This window comes from Mobula birostris, chromosome 31, assembly GCF_030028105.1.
Source record: "Mobula birostris isolate sMobBir1 chromosome 31, sMobBir1.hap1, whole genome shotgun sequence".
NCBI lineage: Eukaryota > Metazoa > Chordata > Chondrichthyes > Myliobatiformes > Myliobatidae > Mobula > Mobula birostris.
Genome location: NC_092400.1, coordinates 22,856,562 through 22,880,948, shown reverse-complemented (window position 1 = coordinate 22,880,948; position 24,387 = coordinate 22,856,562). Strand labels below are relative to the sequence as shown.

The 24,387-nt window shown below is 42.6% G+C and overlaps 1 protein-coding gene across 4 annotated transcripts in view; it reads left to right on the top strand.

The window, feature by feature from the left end:
• Positions 1–24,387, top strand: part of LOC140190981 (E3 ubiquitin-protein ligase DTX1-like) — a 303,658-nt gene that overhangs the window by 73,567 nt on the left and 205,704 nt on the right. The window contains exon 1 of one of the 4 annotated variants that reach the window (XM_072248006.1): positions 15,900–15,962. The exons of the other annotated variants lie outside the window; for them this stretch is intronic. The gene's annotated coding sequence lies outside the window, so the exon portion shown is untranslated. Of the gene's footprint in view, positions 1–15,899; positions 15,963–24,387 lie in introns of those variants that run through there. 4 annotated transcript variants of the gene reach the window in all.

Below are 24,387 nucleotides of genomic sequence, written 5' to 3'. Positions count from 1 at the left end.
ACCAGTGCAGAAAAATCACTATAGTAGGCATCTTATCAGTTCATAGATTGATGTATCATTAAAGAGATTAGGTTTGACCATCGGACCAGAGAACAAATTAGGGTTTTTAGCTCATCACATCTCTGCCGTTCCATCATGGCTGATTTCATTATCCCTTTCAACCCCATTCTCTCCACTTCAACTCTATCTAGGCTTTTCAATATTTGATAGGTCTCAAAAACTGGAAGAATAAGCAATCATCGTCATTGTCATCCTATGGGCCAACATCCCCAACACTGACACCTGATTGTACTTTCTGCAGCAGGGTCACAAACCTGAAATGTTAACTGTTTCCCTTTCCATAGATGCTGTCTGTTTTGCCGAATGTCTCTGTTTCACTCCGATTACACTCAAAGGTTCAGAAGGCATTGACATATCTGTCACCAGATTCCCAAAACAGGTGCCCTATTCCAAACTCTGTTGTTGGGAGAAGTTGCCTACTGGTCAGAAAAAAAATATTCAAGGATATTTTCAAAATTTCCTTGGTAAGGTGCCTCATCTCCACAGATTCATCAGGAAGAAGGTACAGGAACATCAGGACCCACATCACCAAGTTCAGGAGCAGCTATTATCCCTCAACCACCAGGCTCTTGAACCAAAGGAATAACTTCACTCAAATTCCTTGCCCCATCATTGAAATGTTCTGACAACCAGTGGACTCGCTTTCAAGGACTCTTCATCTTATGTTCTCGATATTTATTGCTTATTTATTTATTATTATTAGTTTATTTTATTATATTTGCATGTTTGTTGTCTTTTGCACACCGGTTGAATGTCCAGGCTGGTGTGGTCTTTCATTGATTCTATAATGCTTATTATTCTATCAAAAGTTCAAAGTTCAAAGTGCATTTATCATCAAAGTATGTGTACTTATATACATATATGTACTTTGATAATAAATTTACTTCAAATTTTGAACTTTGATATTCTGGGAATTCCTGGCACATGACATCTTAAAGTAGTAAAGCAGTATTTGGGATGGGATTAAGATCTACAAGTCCATGTTTCAGGAACACGGTACAACAAAAACTGCTCTCCTGCCCAACCACCAGGAGTTGCTGCCCCTCTCTGGAAGAGTCAGTGGTTACATCCATCGGCCTCATCCCAAGATCCACAAAACCGAGGCGGAAGCAAATCATCCTTGTTCCCAAGGGAATATCTAACAGGGGCAAAAATACAGGGATGAAGATCGTTAGATTGGATTAAACAACTGCAAATATTCATTCCCGAATGAGTACAAACTCTGGCCATGCTGCATTTTCAGTGATGCTGGGGAAAGGCTCAGATTAAGAAGAGGAGACTGTGAAACTTTGCCAAGAAATAGTGAGCTTGAGGTTCGTTATGTTCCATGTCGTATGACTTAGGCGACCATGGTCCTTTGGTAGAGATGTATCTCCACCTTGCCACCCCTGAAAATTAGGTTGAGTTTTAAGAATTAGCAAAGGATGCCAAAGACGTTTAATGATGAAGCAGGAAATTAAATGTCTCGGTAAAATAGCACGACATATTACAACAGGTTTTATGAAATAGGTAGGCTGTAAAAGGAGAAATAAAGTAACCATGGCTGCCTTGGAAGTTGAAAAAATGGAGATAATGAGCAATTATTATGTAGGTATCTTCCCAGTTGAAAATCCAAAGAACAAACTGAAAATTGTGAGAATCTGGGATGTAGTGACAGTGAGTGTCTTAATAGTAATTACAAAGATCCAAACTTTCTGAGTTTGCTCTTTTATTTCTCCCACCTCCTTCTTTAAAGTGCCCTCCAAACCAACTGTTTTGACAAGCTCTTGAGCTAAGTGCCCTGATGTCTTCTTTTGTGGTTTGTGTCAAATTTTATTTGAGACTTCCTTTAGGTGCTTTGGGACTTAACGTGCACAGCACAAAAGCAAGTTGTTAACTTCTTTTTAGTAAATAAAAAGTATGGAGGAAATGAGTGGGATTAATGCTGACAAAACCCAAACATTTGATAGCCTACATCTTTGGATTTTAACAGAACTGGCTGCACAGATTGTGATCTTAGAAACTTTATGATCTTTAAAAAAAATCTGGCTGTTGGAAAGAAAATAACTGGTTAAGAAAAAAGGGAGCAAAGAATGAATTATAGATCAGATGGCCTATCCTCAATAGGGGGGTAAATATTGGACCTTTCATTAAGTCATTTTGTTAATCGAAGAATGTCTGTATCTCTGCAGAGCTGCAGAGAGTGTCCACAATACAACTTCAGTAAAATATATGTTAAATAATGCAGTCACGGTATTGGATTTTTCAAGTATTGCATTAGTGAGTTCATGTCCATTCTCCCAAGAGAAATTAAATTTTCAGTCGATAAAAATTAAGCAAAAGTGGCACATAGTTGATACTGAGTAAAAATTAACATGACATTTAATAAGGTTGGTTAAAGTTTTTACAGAAGTGTTATTTACCTCAGGGAAACTGTATACAGGGAGATCAAGTAACATGTGTTTGGCACCGCTTTGTGGTGTGAACCAGCTTTCCTTATGCTTATAACTCTAAGAAGTACAATTGCTGTATTACGTGGAGCTTCAAAGACCTCAATATTTTGCCAATACATTACTAATTGATCACAGCACAGCATGTTATTCACCTCCTACTTGATGGCTTTAACTATTCAAGTGGATAAGAAGCATTCAGGGTGGTATAGAGACCCTCAGGGTCATGTATCAGGAGCACAGAGGGGAGCTGCAAAGGCAGGGCAAGGAGCAGAACATTTTGGCATTGTCTCGTCACTTGTACTACTTGTTCACCACCAACTCGCCACCAAAGAGCTCAGAAGGATCTGTGGCCTCATTACTCACCTCAGAACCCACAAGGCCAGAGTAGAACTTACTCATCTTTGATCCTGAGGGAGAAGGATAGACATCAATTGAAACAAGCATCCCACGTGTATCGTACATCAGTTTATCAGTATAACAAACTGGTAAAATTAGTCAGCTCTGTCGGTAGGAGTTTGAGGGGATTTGCTATGTCACCAAAGACACTCACAACTTTCTACAGATAAACTGTGGAGAGTGTTCTAACTGGTTGTTTCACTGTCTGGTATGGGGGTGGGTGGGGGGGCGGGCGCTGCTACAGCACAGGATCAAAATAAGCTGCAGGGAGTTGTAAACTTAGTCAGCTCCATCATGGGCACCAGCCTCTGTAGTATCCAGGACATCTTCAAGGAGCGATGCCTCAAGGCAGCATCCATCATTAAGAACCCCGTCGACCAGGACATGGCCTCTTCCCAATGCTACCCAGATCCTGAGGCTGAATAGTACTTTAATTTAATCAATGGATCTGTTTTCTGCTTATTTCTATATCTATCAGATACTTTAAAATATTTATTTCTCTCTATAGTATCTTATTACCCAATCATTTGCTTGGAATTATCGTTTTTTCCAATTGAAACCATTCTTACATTTATTACTTGAGAGTTTTAGTGCGAACTGTATAAAGATCTAGATGTGATATTTCTTTTATGGAATTAATAAGAAAATAAAGTCTCAGTCACGAGTAAACAATAGAAGGAAATGGCTGTGTTACAGTAAAGGATGAGAGATAACTGAATCTTTATACCACCCTTTTTTTTCAACAACTATGAACACTCCCAAAATATCACAGAAGAACAGATGTAGACCATTCAGTTCCTCAAACTTGTGTTGTTTTTCTGTTACAGTTGCTCGCTTAATCTCAGATCATACTCTCTGCCTGGATCCTGTTACTTCAGTCAATCAACCACCATTTTGATGCTTTCACTTGACCTAAATTCAACAGCCTTTTTGTGTGAGAGATTTCATCTATGTTGAAACTTTTCCTGGGAAAGTAATTTATCTCTTGTCTCTATGAAATTTTCCATTTGTTTTGCACTCAATGTGTATCATGGCCAGATCCATAAACCTGGTCTACAACCAGTCTTTAGTCTTTCAATGCCGTCTGATAGAACCTGCAAGGCACCTTGGCTCACTTTGTGCACTGACCATGATGCTGAATTAAACAAGCCCCAGCTACCTGCACATGATCCATATACTTACCTTCTCTGCCTGTTCATGTGTTCAGGAACAGTAATTACCCATCAACCATCAGGCTCTTGAACTAAAGGGGATAACTTCACTCAACTTCATTTGCCCCATCATGGAAATGTTCCCACAACCAATGGACTCACTTTCAAAGACTCTTCTCATGTTCTCAATGCTTATTGCATACTTATTAATTATGATTATTATTATTATTTTTTTTCCCTTTTTTTTTGTATTTGCACATTTTGATGTCTTCATTCTGGTTGAACTTCCTGGTTGTGCGGTCTTTCATTGATTCTGTTATGGTTATTATTCTATGTATTACTGAATATGCCCACAAGAAAATAAATCCCAGGATTGTACAGGTGACATTTAACTACTTTGAAGATAAATTTACTTTGAACTTTAAACATCTTTATTGTATCTGCTTCTATCACCTCTCCTGGCTGTGTGTACCAGGTACCAACCACTCTGTGGTTAAAAAAAAACTTGCCTTGCAAATCTTCTTTAAGTATCCCCCCTCACACCTTAAAATCTATGTTCTCTTTCGCATTTTTCCTGGTGGAAAATTTGTTGGTGGAAATGGCTGGGTTCTGTATAATTTTACGGAACACACTGGCCAATAGTTGAAATTAACAAAAGGTGACAAGTAAGAGCAAAACTAATTCTAATTAACGGGACCCTCTGGCAGAGAGGTAGTGTTAATCTTTCATTAATTCAAGAAGCTTTGGATTTCCAGCATCTTCGGACTTTCTCGTGTTTCTGTCTATTTATGTGTAGCCATTGTTTAGTGTTCATGAAGTTTGGAAGTTAACCTCAATTTATCTCAGCAAATATGGGACTTAGTTGTCGAACGTGTTGGGAGGTTGTCCTTTCATAACGTGCAAGTTGTTCAGTCCTTATTTCTTTAGTATTTCTAGATGAATCACCTAGCAAAATATTATCCTAGTGCCCTACAGAGAAACAAGGGGAACCACTCAGGTGGAATTTGCTCACAGTCCATTGCGCCTGCTGGCGTTTAAGGCAGCAATGAAGGTCCTCCATCTGTTTGGCCTTGGCCACTCAGACGTAGAAGGATTCTTCATTGCTGTTTCCATTACAGTTTTCTTTTAATATTCAGGGCTGTTAGCCCTGAGCTGACACCCCCCCCCCCCCCACAAATCTGGAGGACTGGAGAACCCCTTTTAGCCTGGCTGTACTCTTTGACCTGTTTGCCATGGTTGACCCTGAGAAGAACCTAAGCACAAGGCCCTGACTCCAGCCAACATAGCTCTTCGGGTCATTGAGGCACGCAAGCCTCCAAACCACGACAAGGTTGTGGTCCTTTTAGAGGACTCAGGTAGAAAGGACAGTTTGATGTTTGTTATACACAGGGAACAGGTTTTTTTCTGAATAAAAGAAAAAGTTTGGAGGCTCCCATTCCTCCAATATTCCTCTGAGACACAAATGTTTGTGCAAGTGTTTCAACCTAGGAATATTAAGATATATTTAATGAAGGAGTGTTAGGTACATGTGATTTGCTGGAGACATAAGAAGTTCGAGCATGTGACCTGTGGAACTTGTCTTCCATTCAATAAGGTCATGAGTGATCTTATGTTGGCCCCAGCTTCAAAGATCAAAGTACAATTATTATTAAAGTATGGATAAATTATACAACCTTGAAATTTGTCTGCTTACAGGCAGCCGCAAAGCAAGAAACCCGGAATAACCCAATTTAAGAAAAAGACTAACACCCAGTGCACAAAGAGAGAGAAAAAACACACAAATCATGCAAACAGTAAAAACAAGCAATAACATTTCAGAACGAAAGTGAGCCCATAGACCCACGGGCTGGAGCCACCAGATTAGGCCCATAGCCTTGGTCTCATCATACAGTGGGGCAAATTGTCGCGATACTCACACCCACTTTTCTGCCTGCTTTTTTTTAAAATGAAACCTGACTCTAATATAGACCCACAATCTGCATCCTCTGCACAGAATATACTCAGTGATTCCATATCTCTTGAAAGGGCATTCACAAACCTCAAATAAAGTAATTCACCTCATCTCTATTTTAAATGGGTGAAACTATATCCCTAGGTCGAGATCCTCTCCACAAAGGGAAATATTCTGTCAATATTGTATGGGTTAGGTAAAGTACAGGAGAATTACTTACACTGGTGTACAATTCCCCTCTCCCCTTCCCTCTCCCCCCCACCTTCCATCCCTTCATATGCTCTCCTGATATTGGGTACAGTTTTATTTCATTCTTGGGTTTGGAATTCATTCTCAAACTACCTTGTGATAAATTAAGTACTTAAGTATTTTATTCTTAAAAACATGTCCTGGACAAAGGCAACCAGGAATAAGCTAACTGCGCTTGCAAGGCTCCTAAAAGTTCTTACTAAGAGCAAAGACCTTTGTCCTTTTTCTGAAGGTGAATCAGAAATCTTGGCTTATGTAAAATGAAGTTACCCCTTTCCTTACAAGACCTTGCCCAGTGCACAAAAATAGTCAAAGACTCACAGCATTTCACTCCAGGACTAAAAATTACAGCAGCTGAAATTGGCAGCAAGGAAGAATGCTTGGAGATCAAGTAACATTAGAAGGTATCTATAGAACTCAGACTTGGAAAATGAAAGAGCTATAGGTCGGAGCAAAGCATCATCAGGAATGTATCTGCAATTGGAATCACCTCAGAACACAGGACCTGAGAACTATTTTGCTCAGATAATGCTGATCAAAGCAAGAAATTGTGATATTCAATACTTTATACTTTATTGTTGCCAGCTTTGAAATGAATGAGGAGGAGAGGAGGATACATGACTCAGTGCCATAAAGAGTGGCGGGGGGGGGGAATGGAGATAAATTGTAAAAAATAGCAAAGGTGGCATAATCCCAGGATTTTTAATTGCTTGGCACATGGTTTCAAGAAGATGTCTAAAAGGAGAACCGTGCATTACTATATCTGAATTTTCTTGAGAAATAGAAGCTCAGTGTGTTGCAGGAATATTTTCAGCATGGGTCTATTCGCACAGACAACAAAACAAAGTGTGAAATGCTTTAACACAGCGTGCACACTCTCCTTTTGATGGATAGTTAGGTACTTCACCGAAAGTTTGGATTCACGAATCTGAGAAACAGAGTTGGGGCAGCTCGGCACTCACAATGATTTACAATTCCGGCGGCTGGGGTTCAATTACTGCTGCTGTTTGTACGTTCCCTCCAGGTGCTGCGGTTTCCTCCCACAGTCCAAAGACGTACCGGTTGCTAGGTTAATTGGTCAGTGTAAATTGTCCCTTGTACAGGAGAGGGTTAAGTTGGGCCTTGCTGGGTGGCGTGGCTTGAGGGACTGGAAGGACTTACTCCATGCTGTATCTCAGTAAATAAGTATTAAGTAGTCAGAGCATTTCATGAAGTACTGAGGGATTGCTGTATTGTGAAAGTCTCTTCCTTTTTCACTCACTCAGTCTCTATGTTTTAGTTCAGTTGAGTTTGAAAGACCTTGGTTCCCATTCTTTCCTCAGTTCATATTGCCAAAGTGGATAATTCAGCTCTGTGCAGAATGGTTGTCCTGTTGATTATATAGTAACAACACTCGAAAGTAATATGTTGCGTCTGAAGTTCTGCTGGGACGTGCTGCGAGGTGTGAGAAGTATTTAGCATGTTCTTTTCCCTTTCGCTTTCTATCCAAAGTACCTCGAGTGATGTGCAGATCATTTAAATAAATTATGTGTAGTTTAATTTTTTTTTCCACTCTGTTTTGTTCGAAAAGTTACAGTCAAATTATTCAGGTCAAATAACAATCAAGTTACATTATGTCCCACTGTCAGCAGGTTCTAAGTAATTGGTTGAAAAAAATGTGAACTCACGGGCTTGATAAACAGACAAGTGCTATGTCTTTGAGTGCTACTTCTCATTCGTTTTGAATTTATAATACCAGGGTGGTATGATAGCGGTTGGTAGGTGATAGATTATTCTGAAAGCCATGGACCATTTTTATTAGTAAACATAGAAATGAACCTCTGCCTGCAAACATTTTTATCATTTTCATTTAATCAGAGCTAGAAATCTTTAGGCTTGGAGTTAAAGGAAGTAAGTTCTTACAAACCTCTTATACTGTGTGATAAAACATCAGAATAAAAAATTTTGTCTTTCCCTCTCCTCTCACTTCACCCCCCCCCCCCATTGGAGGCTTGCATGCCTCAATGAGGCAATGTATGTTGGCTGGAGTCAGGGCCTTGTGCTTTGGCTCGTGGTAGGGTCACCCATGGCAAACAGGTCAGAGGGTAGAGGTCAGACTAAGAGCAGTCCACTTGTCCTCCAGGTTCAGGGGGTTCAGCTCAGGGCTAACAACTCAGACTGGTAAAAAAAATTGTTACTGAAACATCAGTGAAGAATCCTTCTACATCTGTGTGCGACAGTATTGACAGAGAGAGATGGAGGACATTCATTGCTGCCCTAAATGCCAGCGGCATAACAGGCATTTAAAAAAAAGCCGTCAAGCAGTAAATTTTGTTTATTGTGAAAGTGCAGTGTCTCTGCTTCCATCACATTACATTGGATTGTTTTCAATAACATACATAGAATCTAATCCATAAGAATGAATACGCACGCGAACCCAGAAACATTATTACCGTATGTTTCCTGCTGTAGTTGAACTCAGTGGTAACCAATAAAAGAAATAAGCTGTTGTGTCATGGTGGTTTAATCTTTTCCTCTGAGTCCAAACACTCTGTGCAGAGTGATTTTTATATACATATAAGACTCCCTGCTGACATGAAACCAAAGTGAATGTGCCATATGAAATGTCTGAAGTAGAAGAAAGCTTCAAAGTTTGTCCTTGAAATGCTGAGTGTGTTAAGTTGTCTCAGTCTATTTCATTGCCGTTTATGACCAGATTGGAGGGTAATTATAGATGCTAAGAGAAGTCCCAGGGCTTCGCTTCAATTGTTCACATAAATCAAACTGGAACACTGGATGGAGCATGAAGCAGTAAATACTCAAAATATGAAGTAACTGATTTTTGAGTTTGGTAGATTTCTAAAATTTGTAGAGGATGTTTCCATTACATGAGGGAACATCAGATTTTTATATCTGAACAGTGATAATCGTCCTTTTAAAAACATGCCAACCAAGTTTTGTAAGGTAGTACATTTGCCCATTTTCACCTTTACTTCCATATATTTAATAAATGTAATTGGCCAGCCCACCGGACTTCGAGGTGAGTGGTCCCGGGTTCGAATCCGGCCAGCTCCCTGCATACTTTCCATCCGTGCTGGGTTGAGCATCGAGCTAGCAACTCAGCCTTATGGAAAAAAATGACAAATGCCAAAGAAACAGCAAGGTTGCTACCCAACGCGCCACGAGGCACGGAAAGAAACAACAACAATAAATAATTGGTAAACTTGGCAGTTAGCAATAGATGTCATAATATTGGATGCTACAAGTGCACATTTCAAGTGGATTACATCATGCATTACCTCATGGGAGGGAGAATTAACTCATCATAGTTATAGCTTGCAGCCAGAGTCTGCGAATTGGTACTGATTATTATAGTGAGGTCCATGAATACATGTGCTGGCCAGTGATTGTGTTTACAGTAATTTATGGTCATTGACCCTGTCAAGGAAACAAATCCACTTTGATCTACACCCCATTTACACTTAGGATACCAAAATGAATTGGATATTTTTCTTCCCTTTAAATCAAGGCTACAATCTAGCTTATAAGGAGTGCAACTCTCTCTCCCCCCACTCTAAGGACATTGCTTGTCTTGGATTCTCATGTTTTCCTCTTAGCTAGAAAGCCATATTATATCCCTTTTCCATATCGACAGAGAGACCCCAAAGGATATAAAACAGACATTGTGCTTGCCATTTATTCTTACGACATAGTACCCAGCCCTTGCAGCTGAACTCTTGCACCTTAAAATTCCGCAGTTCTAACTCAGCATCCACCGCCCTTTGGAGCAATCCCTCATGGTTCTGACTTTCCCTGCTTGATTAATCCATTTGAGTATCAACCCTTGAGTTTAAAAGGAAACTATCTTTTAGTGCCATAGTTATATAATTTTATTTTATTTTCTCTGATTTTGACACATTTTCAGCTTTTGTAACTTCCTCCTTACTGTCAAACTGCCACTAAAGAAAATGTTTTAACATTGCTAGATATCGCAGTTCGCCTATTTGTTTTTTTTTGTGGGACGGTGTGGGGGGGGGCGATGTTGATTCTCCTGGTGCCAGTGCAATTTAAATTTGGGGCGATTTGTAAGTTTTAGGTGTGTGGGGGGGGGTGGTTTGATGTTTTTCTTTGGACTGATTTCTATGGTTTTCTTTGTTTCGTGGCTGATGAATCTTAGAGTGATATCCTGTATAAATACTTTGATAATGTCCTATGAACCTTTGATATTGGTATTAGAATTGAATCATCTTCTTACACTGATCGTAGCCTGACTGAACACAATCTAATGGGAAAAGACAATATCAAGCTAAGTATTATTCCGAAGTGGCTCGACTATAATGGAATCTGCCTTAAATTTTATTCTATACTATCCTAGAGCTGTGTTGCTACCTAGAGTCACTTTGGAATAAAATTTAGATTTTATCTGTTCTGTGCCTTAGTTTGCTATGTTTCAGTCATGACCTGCTTAGCAGCTACCTACCAAGGTGTTGGAGCTTCAGATACACATATCTATCCTAACTTTCATTATTTTGTTCATTTATTATGTGCTGTATTGTATGATGGGGCGATCGTGGTCTTTCAAGATTATGAGAGGCATAGATGAGAGTATCTGTTTCTCAGTGTGAAAATGTATAATACCAGAGGGCATGCATTGAAGTGAGAGGGGGTAGGTTCAAAGTAGATGTGTGGGTAAGTTTTTTTACTCAGAGAGTGGTGGATGCCTGGAATGTGCTGCTGGGTATGGTGGTCGAGGCAAATACATTAGAGGCTTTTCAGAGATGTTTGGATAGGCACATGGATGTAAGGAAGATGGAAGAATATGGATTAATTCTGATTTGCTTTTCAGCTGGTCCGGCACATCATTATGGGTCAATTGGCCTGTTTCTGTGCTGTACTGTTCTATGTTCTTTGATTGTTCTTGGCAAGTTTTTCTCCAGAAATAGTTTGCCTTCGGCTTCTACAGACGGGTGACCCCAGCCATTATCAATACTCTTCAGAGGCTGTCAGCCTGGCGTCAGTGGTCACATAACCAGGACTTGTGATCTGCACCGGCTGCATATACGACCATCCACCACCTGCTCCCATAGCTTCATGTGACCCTGATCAGGGGCTAAGCAGGTGCTACACCTTGCCCAAGGGTGACCTGAAAGCTAGCGGAGGGAAGGAACACCTTACACCTCCTTTAGTAGAGACGTATCTCCACCCCACCACCCAGTCATTACTTAGAATCATTTTTATTTCTCTCCTCTAATCCTCCTTCAGTGAACACCTTTGCACACTTTGCGTCAAAGTAGAACACCACACTCTGTATTGCCTAACCATTGTCTTCTGAAAATATAACCCCTATAAACTTACACTGTCCTGTGCTAGACATGTTACGGAAATGTGCTTTGCTTTTTGTCTGGCTATTGACTGGAGATGTGGCCATGAAGCCAATATCTCTGCATCTTGACCTGAAATTTGTTTATCTTTCCACATAATGCTGTTGACCTTTTGTGTTACCAGCTGTGTACCTCGCCCTTATGATAACACTAAGTTTGGACGAACAGTAAATGGGAGAAAGAAAATTCCAAATGGACATTGATAGATAGAATGAGTTCGCAAAATCCTAGCAGGTAGAGTTAGGGCAAAGAGAATTGATTTTATTTGTGAATACCACACCTCAGGAACAACATTCCCTCTAGCTTTTTTATACCTGCGCAGATCAACCATTGCTCTGAGCAAGAAATTTTTACACGCGTGAACAATAAGCCATAGGGCTGGCGGTTTATTAACAAGGAGCTACCGACTTCCATTCTGTGTTCATTGTTACATTGTTGTAACTTGAGATATAGGCATCTATTAGTCTCATGAGACCATGGATTTGCGCCTTGGAAGGTTTCCAGGACGCAGGCCTGGGCAAGGTTGTATGGAAAACCAGCAGTTGCCCATGCTGCAAGTCTCCCCTCTCCACACCACCGATGTTGTCCAAGGGAAGGGCATTGAGACCCATGCAGCGTGGCACCGGTGTCGTTGCAGAGCAATGTGTGGTTAAGTGCCTTGCTCAAGGACACACACGCTGCCTCAGCCAAGGCTTGAACTAGCGACCTTCAAATCACTAGACGAACGCCTTAACCACTTGGCCACACGCCACGGGTAACTTGAGATACTGTCAAGGTAAATACATTGAAGTTCTAAAATGTTTCAAAGTAAAGGTTATGGTACGTTTATTATTTAGAAAATTTATGGACTGTATTCATTAACACATAATTAATTACAGGGTATTTCACAAGTAACATGTTTCAAAATAATATTAACATAACTACAAAATTATATTAATGTTATAAAGAAAAAAATTCCAGCTACGTTGCAGCAAAGGCTATGTGCGTGGGAGCATTTGAGTTACTGTGCGGCCATGCAGGTTAGAGGGAACAGTGCTCAAGAAGGGGAAGTAGGATTGGAAAGGGCACAGGGCAGGTTTACTAGAATGGTTGTAGAGAAATGATTGTGCGTGAGAACAGAAAATGCTGGCATTGCTCAGCAGATGAGGCATGCCTGTGGAAGGCTCAAACGAAAATCTGGAGTAGTGATGTCACCCCACCCCCTTTAGAGAAAAGGCCAGGGTTTAACTCTAAGTCAAAACTGATACATCTTTATTAGTTAATGTGTTAGTGGTTACAGAAGGCAAGTGGGTGGAGATAAAATCCAGTTAAATGGCAAAATGACTATAAAGGGCTGAATGGCCTGTACCTGTTCTGTTTCTGTGGGAGTCTTGCATTTGGCAATTTGTCAAGTGTTTTGAAAGTCTTGAAGTCACCAAGTACTGTATTTTGAATGTTAATATTTGTCAAGCACAATCCTTTTCTTTCAGAATCTTTGTTGACTGCGCTTTATATTTTTTTAAAAACTGCATTTGAATGTTGTTAACCTGTTCTTTGGAATAATTTCTCCTTTATTTGCTGTAGTAGTGCTGGTGATTACTCAGTTAGCTGGTATGTAAGTAGATCATTGGGAGGGGATATTCGCAGAAATGAGGTGGAGACAGCAGAGTGGGAACATTGCTCTGCTTCTGGCTGGGACTGCTTGTTCAGAAATGCTTGATTTTACAGGGGACAGCCCAGCCCAGCATGTAGATCAGAAGTCGCCAACATGCGTGCAGGGGGGTCATTCGGAGAATTTTATGCGAAGGCAGTGGTGCTGTCTATGTAGGGTCTCCCACGGCGAGTGTTCATGCATACTTAATCACTTTTGTTGCCTTGACTACAGTTACAGAGATCTAACAGATGTACCTTCCTTAGACAGAGCCTCTGCAAGCCAGGCAGGGGCTTTCACTTTGCTGTCCTCCTCATTGAAGCACAGCTTTTGTGAAGTGTGGCTGCTTGGCAGATGGAGGAAGTCTAGGAAGAGATTTAATGAACTTAACAAAGACCCACCTGTTGGAAGCAGTCTTTGTTAACTGTGATTTTTGCAAGCTATTTAAAATACCTGAGCTTTCATGATGGCATCATTCGGTTCCAGTGCATCCAATCTACGGCTGAAACTTTTTGTTGAGCTTGTCAATTTGATTCCTTTTGATTAGTCATCCTATTGGACATTGCTTAGAACAATTAACAGAAGGAGAATTTTAACTAGAGAACAAATAAGTGGGGAAAATAATGATTGTGTTAGTATTTCTTTGATAAATATGCTGTTTTTCCCAATCTGTACTGTTCGTGGCTTTGTTTTATTTTGTGGGGTTCTCAGTGTATATTACATGTGATACATTGTCAGTTTATCGATCACCTGGAATTGCATAAGACATAGGGGAAGCAATAGGCCACTCAGCCCATCCAGTCTGTTCTGCCATTTCATCATGGCTGATTTATTAGCCCTCTCAATCCCATTCTTCTACCTTCTCCCCATAACCTTTGATATCCACATTGATCACAAACCTTTGCTTTAAATATCCCCCATAGCTGTCTGTGGCAATGAATTCCACACTCTGGCTTAAGAAATTCCTCCTCATCTCTATTCTAGAGGGATGTACTTGAATTCTGGTGCTGTGCTCTCTGATCCTAGATTCCCCCACGATAAGGATCATCATCTTCACGTTCACTCTATCGAGACCTTTCAATCTTCAATGGGATTGAATGAGATCCGCCCTCATTCTTCTAATCCTCAGTGAGCATAGGCCCAGAGCCAGCAAATCCTCTTCATACGTTCTCATGAACCTCCTCTGGACCCTCTCCAACACCAGCATACCCTGTTTTTTACATAGGGGACCCAAAATTGTTCATAATGCTCCCAAGTACAGTCTGACCAATGCCCTATGAAGCCTCAGTATTTGTACTCAAAACAAGACTAATTTGGAGACACAGAGGAAAAGGGGAGCAAATCATAGACACAGCACAGATGGAGTCCATTTGGCAGATTGCAGGTGCTCAATCTCCTTATGGAACTAATTTGAAGAGTTAGCACTGGCATAATGGGCCGAGTGGCCTTTTTTCCCAGTGGGATTCTATTACCTCCGTCTGACTTTTAGGCCAAGTTGTTAGGGGAAGTTTGTGGGTAGATTCGAGAGAAGTGAGTGCCCTGGAGGCAAAGTGCAAGCCCATGATCGACTCCATTTCTCACCAGTCTCACTGATTAAATCCTCGAGGGCCAGGGTAAATAGCAAGCGTTCGTTCAGTGCCGAATACCTGCAGTTGACTCGTCTCTCTCACCCTCTCGCTCGCTGCTGCCGCGGGGAGGTGTCTGCTTGTGACGGTCCCTCTCTCTCCCTCTTGTCCTCTGCTCCCAGAGGAAGATCCCTGCTGCTGGTGGATGGTGCCGCACTCCTGGGTCTTGGGCAAGGTTTCATGGACACAACTGGTGGATTTCACTCTGTAGCTTGCGTTATGATGTGCTTCTGGTTTCCTGTCGCTCCTTTTTTTGGTTGCTATTTTGACCGATTTTGACCAGGGCGGCTTAGCTCTGAGGCCTGAAATTAACAGACAGCACAGCGCAAGATTGAACTGAAAAGAGTTGAACTGAATATACCTGGACTGGTTCGATGATTTGTGGTTTGGTGTTTTATATTCTGTGTTTTTCACCTTGCTTTTTTTTGCCATTTGCATAATTTGTTTTTTTTTTTGCGCGTTGGGGGTTTGACTTTGAATGGGTCCCATGATTTTTTTTTCTTTGCTTTCTGGTTGCCTGTGGGAAAAATGAACCTCGGGGTTGTACACGGCATGCATATTTTGATTATAAATGCACTTCGAATCTTTGGCACTCTTGAACTCTGTCCTTTTAGCAATAAAGGGTAAGGGATGTGTCAGCCGAGCAATTGCTGGTTAAAAATAACTTGGCCAAGGTAGGATGGGGCTTTGGATCTGTAACCCGTGGAGGTCAGGTGGAGTATCCTCCTCGTCGTAGTGGAAGGAAGAAAAGGGTGATGGCAAGCTTTTAGGAAGCATCTGTTTGCAAACTGTTACAACATCGATACAGCCAGCATGAGAGTATTCATGTTTCACTTAGCTGGAATTGATTTTGCCATTCACTTGATACCTATCCAACACACGCTGTTTCCAAACAAGTGTCAATATGATGCAGCAAATGAGATCTGCTTTTGCTCAGAGATCCACTGGGGATTTTTTTATTTTGAACTATGGCCCTGCACGTAATTGTATTTGTCATTGCCAATAATGCCTAAACATCGTCAACCCGCAAATGCTACTTCACCCTTAAAAACAAATGTGAGCTGCAGTTTCTCATCTACTGGGACCGAAGTAAGAGGCACTGCACAAGGTGTAGTAATCATTATTTATTCCGTCTGTTTAATGTCTCCATGTTCAGGAAAAACTTGACATCAAGGGACAATTTTCAAAACTTGCAATTTTCAGTTTATAAAAGAGAGGGAACTGTTAGTCATCGTTGCTAGATGAAGAAGCCCTTGAAGAATAGCTGTACTCGGAGTACAGTCATTATCATTGTTACGTGCCGTGTCGTATGAGCGATAATGGTCCCATGACCGTGATTGTTCTTGCCAAATTTTTCTACAGAGGTGTTTTGCCATCACCTTCTTCTGGGCAGTGTCTTTCCAAAATGGGTGACCCCAGCCATTGTCTACACTCTTCAGAAATTGTCTGCCTGGTGTCAGTGGTCACATAACCAGGACTTGTGATGTGCACCAGCTGTACACAACCAGCTCCCGTGGCTACCCATGACCCTGATCGGGGGGGGGGGGGTGGCTAAGCAGGTGCTACACCTTGCCCAAAGGTGACCTGCCGACTAGCGGAGGGAAGGAACACATTACACCTCCTTTGATCGAGACGAATTTCCACCCCTCTGTCTGAGTATAGTATGAGGAGAGTACTGCAGTGTTGGGGATGCTATTTTTCAGCTGACAGGAGTTAAACTGAGGACTCCCCTGCTTTCTCACATAGATGTAAAAGTTCCCGTGGAAGTATTTCAACTAAAAAACCAGGGACGTTATCGCCGACATCCTGAATGCTATTTACTCTCCTCAAACAAATAGGTAGGCATGACAAGCTTGGTGTGTGTAAATTGATTCCCACATTGTCACAAAGACAACACATAAAGAGTGATTCAATAACTGTAAATACTTGCAGTATTCGGAACGGATGTGAAATCTGCTACATGAATTACGTGTGATTTTTTTTTCAAGTGCACGTACTTGTGTTTCACTGCTGTGACTCTGAGGTCTTGCGGCACTAAGGCCAGGAAAGCACAAAACTAAAAAGTTCCACAGAAATTTTGGTTCTTATTTTGTTTGCAAGTTAGGCTTGGTATTCTCAGTTCTAAGAGAAAAACAATGTATTTCTGCAAATTGCTGGCTTTGGTATTAGTTGGGAAAAAGGAATTGAACCTTCTGTGCCAAAATGGTTAATTTGTCAGTGGTCTGCCTTGTTGTTGAACTCCCAGCAAAGCTTCACTTTTTCAAAGTGTTTCTGAGAAAATTGTGGCTGTACTGTATTGTCTACATCGTGCTTCTTTCATAAGGATTGCTTGTGCCTTGAGGACATTTTTGAAAATCTTTCAAGTACTTTATTCTTTAAGAATCTACAAATAGTTGCAGGATTATAAGGTTATCTCTGACACAAGACTAAGATTCCAGTCAGCACAAAGAGGTGTTGAATAATTGGAAGTAGTGGGAGAGTTGTGGTTAATCCAGATGCAAGTTTTTAAGTGTCACATTTAACCTTTTGTCGCTTCACATACGGTGAGAAAGAAGTGAACTTGTGGCCTAAATTCTTTGCCTCTCTGCACTGTATGTTGTTGGTTGTAGGATGGGGCAGCATGCAGAATGAGAATTTTATGAGACCAGTCGAGACGATAAGTCCGTGCATGCTGCCAGGATACAGCAGGTTGCAATAGGGTGCTGGGCAGGATATGGGTAACAGCATTCTGGCTGGAAGAGGGTGCAGAAGCAGGTCTCTGGCTGGAAGAGGGTGCAGAGCAGGATTCTAGTTGGAAGAGGGTACAGGGCAGGATTTTGGTTGGAAGAGGGTGCGAGGCAGGTTTCTGATCGGAAGATGGTGCAGGGCAGGATTCTGGTTGGAAGAGGGTGCAGGGCAGGATTCTGATTGGAAAATGGTGCAGGGGCAGGATTCTGATTGGAAGAGGGTGCAGGGCAGGTTTCTGATCGGAAGATGGTGCAGGGGCAGGATTCTGTTTAGAAGAGGGTGCAGGGCAGGATTCTGATCGGAAAATGGTGCAGGGGCAGGATTCTGATTGGAAGAGGGTGCAGGGCAGGTTTCTGATCGGAAGATGGTGCAGGGGCAGGGTTCTGTTTAGAAGAGGGTGCAGGGCAGGATTCTGATCGGAAAATGGTGCAGGGGCAGGATTCTGGTTGGAAGAGGGTGTAGGGGCAGGATTCTGATTGGAAGATGGTGCAGGGGCAGGATTCTGGTTGGAAGAGGGCGCAGGGCAGGATTCTGGTTGGAAGAGGGTGCAGGGGCAGGATTCTGGTTGGAAGAGGGTGCAGGGCAGGATTCTGGTTGGAAGAAGGTGCAAGGCAGGTTTCTGGTTGGAAGAGGGTGCAGGGCAGGATTCTGGTTGGAAGAGGGTGCAGGAGCAGGATTCTGGAAGAGGGTGCGAGGCAGGATTCTGGTTGGAAGAGGGTGCAGAGCAGGATTCTAATTGGAAGAGGGTGCAGGGCAGCATTCTGGTTGGAAGATGGTGCAGGGGCAGGATTCTGGTTGGAAGAGGGTGCGAAGCAGGATTCTGGTTGGAAGAGGGTGCAGGGCAGGATTCTGGTTGGAAGATGGTATAGGGCCAGGATTCTGATTGGAAGATGGTGCAGGGGCAGGATTCTGATTGGAAGATGGTTCAGGGGCAGGATTCTGGTTGGAAGAGGGTGCAGGGCAGGATTCTGGTTGGAAGAGGGTGCGAGGCAGGTTTCTGATTGGAAAATGGTGCAGGGCAGGATTCTGGTTGGAAGAGGGTGCAGGGCAGAATCAAGAATGGGAACCCAGACCAAGAGAATTTGGGAGTAGTCGAGGATGGAAGAGACAGAAGCATGGTTAAGAATTCAGCAATAGAAACATTGAAGGTAGGCTGATGGTAATAGATGGCCTTTTTGGTACTGAGAGATACAGAGGTAGATATCAGTTACCTTGTTTGCAGAATTTCTGATACGTTTAGGGTTGGTGGCCATGAGAAGAAGAAATAACACAATTTATGGTGGGCTCAGAGAAAATAGATCCACTCATTCTTATTTTTAATTGAACAAAATTGTGACATATTATGGACTGCATGTGGAGCCTGACCAAAGTGGATGGGTGGAGAGTTTTAACGGGAAGAACTGGGAATGCTCACTGTGTATCTGGAAGCTAATCACATGCTTGTAGATAATGTTGCCCAGTGACAGGAAGTTTGTTTTTCTAAGTTTCATTAATTCTTCAAAAACGGAATTTTATTGTTTAGTTGTATAATACTTCCCTGTACTCTTTGCAAAAGTTCGAAGTTTAAAGTCATTATCGAAGTACATATATTTCACCTTATACCAACTGGAGATTCGTTTGCATCTGGGCATTCACAGTAGAACAAGGAAATACAAGAGCCAATGTAAAACAACACACAATGATTGACAAACAGCCAATATGCACAAGAAGATGATGTGTGTAAAAATAACGAATAAATAAATAAATAAACAAACAAACAGATAAATAAATGAAACTGAAAACATGTGTTGTGGAGTCCTTGAAAGTGAGTCCATAGGTTGTGGAACCAGTTCAATGTTGAGGTGAGTGAAGTTATCCACTCTGGTTCAGGAGACTGACGGCTGAAGGATGATAAACTGTTCCTGACCCTGATGGTATGAGACCTAAGGTTTCCCTTGCCTCCTGCCTGATGGTAGCAGCAAGAAGAGATTTTTGTAAAGCATTGCTTCAAAGACCATAAAAACAAGGAATTCTGCAGATGCCGGAAATTCAAGCAACACACATCAAAGTTGCTGGTGAATGCAGCAGGCCAGGCAGCATCTCTAGGAAGAAGTACAGTCGACGTTTCGGGCCGAGACCCTTCGTCAGCCTGGCCTGCTGCGTTCACCAGCAACTTTGATGTGTGTGCTTCAAAGACCATGCTCATTTCCTGATTCCAATCATAGCTACCATGTGGAATAATATTATAGGAAGTCTACTCTGGAGGAACACTCTTGTCTCTTTAATATTGATACTGAAATGGTAAATGTGCAAAAAGATTATATTAATTTGCGATAAGCATTACAACTAGTGGAGTACATGTCTGACTCAAGGCACATTGATCTTAACATGGCATCCATTGTGATTTGGTTCTCCAAACATAATTACTTGATAAAGTTGTCTTTGCTTCACTCATTCAATGGCAGAGCAGACTTGATGGACGGAAAGGCCAAATCTGTGTCTTATATTCTTATTCGAGTTTGTTTCCTGCTGCTGTCAGTTTGGAGCGTTTATGTTCTCCCTGTGAATACGTGGGTTTCCTCCAGGTCTCTGGCTTCCTCCCACATTCCAAAGATATATGCTTAGGCTTTTTGAGTTACGGGCGTGCTACATTGGCACCGGAAGTGTGGAGACACTTGTGGGCTGCCCAGCCCAGTCCTCACCGATTTGATTTGACGCAAGCAATGCATTTCACTGGAAAAAAGTACAGTCGACGTTTCAGTCCAAGGCCTTTCAGAGACCCGAGTTGCTTGGATTTCCAGCATCTGCAGATTTTCACCATATGTTTTTGGTGTGACATGTGACAAATAAAGCTAATATGTCTCCCTTCCCCTCCAAGCCATGAACTACTCTGACTCAGCGATGTATCAGTTGTCAGTCCTTCGTTATCTTGGGGCTGACTCCTGGAACTCTCTGTCTACCAGAGGTTCTGCAGGGGTTCAAGAAGACAACTCAAGGGCAGTGGGGGATGAGCACTGAACGTTGGCCTTGCCCAGATTCAGAACAAAAATGAAAAGGACTGCAGTCCATTGCAGAAGGCAGCTCACCATCTTCTCGGGGAATTAAACAATCTCATCCTATGAATGCCTTAAAAAAAAAGGATGCATAATGCACTCAGTGGCCACTTGAGTGACTCCTGTACCTTTTAAAGAGGCCACAGTGTGTATGTTCATGACCTTCTGCTGCTGTAGCACATCCACCTCAAGGTCCGATGGGTTGTACGTTCAGAGATGCTCTGCTGCACACCACTGTTGTATTGTGAGGTTATTTGAGTTAGAGTCGTAGTCGTAGAGAGGAACCACACAGAAGCAGGCCCTTTGGCCCATCTACTCCATGCTGAAACCATTTATACTGCCTACTCCGGTCGAGTTATTGGTGCCTTCCTGTCAGCTTGAATGCGTCTAGCCATTCTCCTCTGACCTCTCCAATTAACAAGGCATTTTCGCGCTCAGAACTGCCACTCACTGGATTTTATTTTTGTTTCGTTTGTCGTACCATTCTTGAAAATCCCAGGAGATCAGCTGTTTCTGAAATACTCAAACCACCCCGTCTGGCACCAACAATCATTCCACAGTCAAAGCCACTTAGATCCCATTTCTTCCCCATTGTGATGTTTGGCCCGAACAACAACTTGACCATGTCTGCATGTTTTAATGCATTGAGTTGCCGCCGCACAATTGGCTGATTAGATATTTGCATTAATGAGCAGGTGTACGTAATAAAGTGGCCACTCAGTGTATGTGTTTGCCTTGTATGACTGGAAAGATAACATGTCTTTAGTGTCTCCTCCAGCGTTCCATCAAGGAATTTTTCTCACCTCTTGGGTGTGAAGTTGATTGTTGTAATGTGGCAACACTTCATTATTGGTGCAAACATTTGTTACCCAGCTGGTGGAAGGTGAAGCAGACCTTGGCGTTATATTTCTTACAGGCCCCTACTCACCTCTTCACTGACGGTATTGTGGAAGGAGGTAGGATTGTGAGGAAAGAGCTCTGGTGTATTTATGCCAAGTGTCATCTCTCAAACTTCAGTTGTTACTGTTTTTGTCAGACAAATCAACATCTCAGGAAGAGACAATTCACAGAAATAATCAGACTACAATGACATAGGAGCATTAATTCCGGTAATTATTTTTTAACACATAAAAGAACATCCACAGGATTGGCCAACTGTGTGTTGATTTCTCAGTGGAAAAACCCGCTCACCACTGATGAGGCCACATTTTCCAAAGGAAGATGTTCCTGACCCACAGGAGGCCTCTGGAAATGGTTTGCTTGCTCTTTAATGACACTCAAAGCCGAATAGCAATTTGCTGATGGAAAGGCTGATGAAATCCCTGTTAGTGAGCTGTCTTTGTGGCATATGCTGCTGAAGTCTGCTAGCATTCTCTTTCCTTGAGAATTTTGAAGATGCGTCTTGTTTTCACAGGCTTCAAAGATGTATAATTTGTGAATCACAGAAAAGCAGTTCCTGTGCACAATATGGGTCACACTTGTGGGGTCAGCACACATTTCAAGCTGCTAATTATCTTTAATGACTTGTCAAGCTGCACTGAAATGCCTTTGGAGACAGAATGTTGTCATTCTCTTGCTTACCGACCCACTGGTGACACGGTGGCGTAACGTTTTGCAGTGTCAACTGTAAGATCAGGGTTCAATGCCCGCTGCAGACTGTCAGGCGTTTGTACGTTCTCCCAGTGACTGCGCGGATTTTCTCAGATTTCCCACCACATTATGAAGGTATATGGGTTAGGTTTAGTAAGTTGTAGGCATGCTATAGAACATAGAAATCTACAGCACATTACAGGCCCTTCGGCCCACAATGTTGTGCCGACCATGTAACCTACTCTAGAAGCTGCCTAGAATTTCCCAACCGCATAGCCCTCTATTTTTCTAAGCTTCATGTACTTATCTAAGAGTCTCTTCAAAAACCCTACTGCATCCTCCTCTACCACCTTCGCTGGCAGTGCATTCCACGCACCCACCACTCTCTGTGTGGAAAGCTTACCTCTGTCCTCCCCCTTGTACCTGCTTCCAAGCACCTTAAAACTTTGCCCCCTCTTGTTAGCCATTTCAGCCCTGGGTAGAAGCCTCTGGCCATCCACACGATCAATGCCCCTCATCATCTTAGACACCTCAGTCGGGTCACCTCTCATTCTCCGTCGCTCCAAGGAGAAAATGCCAAGTTCACCAGACCAATCCAGGCAACTTTCTTGTAAGTCTCCTCTGCACTCTCTCTATAGCATCCACATCCTTCCTATGCTGGTGCCAGAAGCTTGGCAACACTTGCGGGCTGCACCCAGCTTATTCCTCGATGCAAACACTGCATTACCCTGTATGTTTCAATGAACATGTGACAAATAAGTTCAAAGTACACTTATTTTCAAAGTATGTGTACATTATACAGCCTTGAGATTCGTCTCCCAACAGGCCGCCACAGAACACAGAAACCCAAAAGAGCTCGCTAGGAAAGAGGAGACCGTCAAACGCCCAGTGTGCGGAGTGCAAACAATAAGCACAAGCAAATAGCGCTCTGAACTGAAGTCCACAAAGAGAATCTGTCCACGGACCTTTAGTTTAGCGCAAAGCGGGCAAGTGAGCTGAATCGGGCCCTTCTGTTGCCTCAGGCCCCGACACCCTGCCATTTTCAATCTGGCCCGACACGTAAATCGTCGTCCAGTCATTGGGTTCAGTCACTTCAATACACTCTGGGGCCTGGACCTGAACTTGCCGATTTGGCCCGGTGCTTAAATTGAAAAACATCGGGTTCTGTCGCTACGCTACACTCTGGGGTCCGGGGGAATAAAGCTAATCTTTAATATTGATCCTGGCCACTGCTGCTGGACCTTGAACTCTTCCACCTTGGATTGCCTGATAGTGTGGTGGGTCCAGGACTTTGCTTCTTTACTGGAACGGCTCCACCTTGGACATGAGATTCTGTGGTCGGCACTATTCTAACCTTCAAGTGCTTTTACTGCTTCTCAGTGGGTGTAGTTTAGTTGTTGCTGCCCCTGGAAGTCAGAGACTTTTCCATGTCAATGCTAAGTAGGCCAAGGGGTCAGAAATATCCTTTTTTAAAGGCTCTACCTGGGGCATCTGATGATCGTTGTCCGACATCTGGCACCTGCCCCCATATAGGTTGCTTTGTGTTTCTGTGCCCCTCCTTAGAAGCGTCCCCTCACATGGCAGAGATAGAGGTTAATTTTATTTGTCGCAGGTACATCAAAGCATACGGTGAACTGCGTCGTTTGCATCAAATTAAATCTGCGGGGTTTGTGCTGGTCAGCCCGCAAGTGTTGGCAGGCTTCCAGCGACAAAGTAGTGTGCCCACACTTCACTAACCCTAACAGTGTATGGGGTGGCATGGTAGCATAGTGGTTAGCACAACGCTTCACAGTACCAGCGACCCGGGTTCAACTCCCACAGCTGTCTGTAAGGAGTTTGCATGTTCTCTCCATGACCGCGTGGGTTTCCTCCAGGTGCTCCAGTTTCCTCCCACAGTCCAAAGACACTCCGGTTAATTGGTCATTGTAAGGCAACTCTCACAAAATGCTGGAATTAGTTTAATGTTTTGAAGTTACATCAGTGACTTCTCCCCTTTATTTCCATTCCTGAAGAAGGGTCTTGGCCCGAAACATTGACTGTACTCTTCTCCATAGATGCTGCCTGGCCTGCTGAGTTCCTCCAGCATTTTGTGTGTGTGTGCGTATGTGTGTCTGTGTGTGTGTGTTGTGTTGCATTTCCAGCATCTGCAGATTTCCTCGTGTTTTGGGTTATTGCAAATTGTCC